The sequence below is a fragment of the Bombus impatiens genome, unplaced genomic scaffold (assembly GCF_000188095.3).
Source record: "Bombus impatiens unplaced genomic scaffold, BIMP_2.2 scf_2222, whole genome shotgun sequence".
NCBI classification, from domain to species: Eukaryota; Metazoa; Arthropoda; class Insecta; order Hymenoptera; family Apidae; genus Bombus; species Bombus impatiens.
In genome coordinates this window covers 2,193,065-2,195,096 of record NT_178641.1, presented here as the reverse complement: position 1 = coordinate 2,195,096, position 2,032 = coordinate 2,193,065, and positions in this window count along the sequence as shown.

The following is a 2,032-nucleotide window of genomic DNA, read 5'->3' as shown; positions in this document are numbered from 1 at the left end:
CTGCCGCGGGACGGTTCGTTGTTAATCGTCGTTTGCCCACCGACGCAAGCATTCGCCACGTCATCCTTGGCGAAACAACACCGAACGCGGCAACGTGCCCAGAAGCGAAACGGGAACGACTTTCGGGATCGCATCGCTCGTTCCCATCGATCGTTCTTCTACGTTGAAACCGAACACGGAACTGGGACGGCAGTCAGTCGCGGCAGAACTCGAAATCGATTTAATTCGGTCAGCTGGATTTTGATCGATGCGCGACAGAGAAAGTATCGGGGGATTATTAAAAAATAGACGGGAAAAATGGAATAAAAAACAGAGGGAGGGGAAAAAACGAAAAAAAAAGCGCGCCGAGCGACGGAGGTTGCTTCCCACGCGGTGCACGGACAAACGCGAACAAATTGGCAGAGAGGAATATTTATTTTCAATAATATCGATGTCGCGATTCTCGATGTACATTTCGTAACCGTTTTAATACATCAACGACCGGCCAATTTATACGCGACACGAAATTAGAGTTTACGTTAATTATTTTAATTGGTTTTGCTAATTAAGCACGACCATTACGTAGAACCGGACAATGGTCACAAAACGGACATATTATTTGCTAAACACATTATCGTTGTCGATTGGCACGCCAAAGTGATGGGTTCAGTCAGCTGGCAGTCGATTAGCCATCGGCCTGTTACTTGGATAATTACGTTGATTAGAAGCTTCCTTACTCCACGATTAATTCCCCGGTGTACGTCCTAACGATGTCGAAAATGTACGTCGAGACCAACGGAATTCGTCTACGAAGAATCCAACGGGCGACTAGCAGCTGTCCGTATTATACAACTTAGATCCGCGTTTCGTAGATGGATACGACACCTGATCGAAATCGAACAAAAGAATTCCATTGAGCCACCCTCTCGTCGTCGATCCCCTTGTTTACAAACAGGACACACAAGGTCGCCGATCTTGAGGGAACGGAATAACTGTCGTTCAAGCGGCTGTCCTCTCCACCCTTCGACCAAATTCCTTCGCTCTCGTTCGGGGTGGAAGGGTGCAACGGAACCGTCTGTGTTCGCCGGATGTGTCGACCGGGGGTGGGTTTTCCGATACGTAACCATCGGCGTCGCTGGCAACCCCATCGCTCGTCGACGTCCTCTCGCAGCTTCTTATCCGATGGCGGACACGCTCTCCGTCGTGTGTGTTCGTCTTCGTGCTGGTAAACATACGAGGCCGTGTGCCTCACGGACACAGACTCGCGGCATGGACAACCGCACGCTCGCACACACGGTCGCACGTGGAAAGGATGATGAAAGCGTGCTCGGCCACCTGTATGCTTTAACCGTGGATCGAACCTTACCTGTTACTCGTCCGGCGCACCGAGGTAGTCGGCCCGAGGCCCTCGACCGGGGATTTCCGTTTCCGGTTAAAGACACCACTTACCCCGATTATTCTCTCCTCGGTGGATCCGTTTTTCCCGTTTCGGGATAACGACGAGACCGTAACGAAACTCGAATTCGACGACGAAACGTTACGTAGCAGGTCGAATGGAAAACGAAGAATTCGAGGAGAAGAGAAGATTCGTCGACCAATCGTATCGGACGTTCTTTTACCTGCATTTGTCAGCATGTGCTATTGGAAAGGCGATTAGCGGAACGGAACAGAAATAGCATCGTCACGCTTTCGTAGCCTTTCTTTTGTACGTACGATGCTTGCGACCGATACGTATGCTCGTTGTTACGTTGTGTGGTCGTGTTGAGTCTATCGGAAGTAATCAATTTGATCCGAGTTTCTTTGTCTGATCGTCTTTCGAGCTATCCGTTACACGTAGGAACAGGAGGAAAATTTGAGAAGGAAGAACAGAGGAGGAGAAGAAGAGGCAAGATCGAGAGAAAGTATTTCTGCCAGAACGAAGCAATTTGACTAACAAATCGGATCACCGACGTGCCGCTGGAAAACGTTTCGATTTAACGAATGGGTCGCCGTTACGCGAGTACAACAGGTACACCGATTATCCTTCCGTGATTCCGGGACCGTTTCGCGGCTC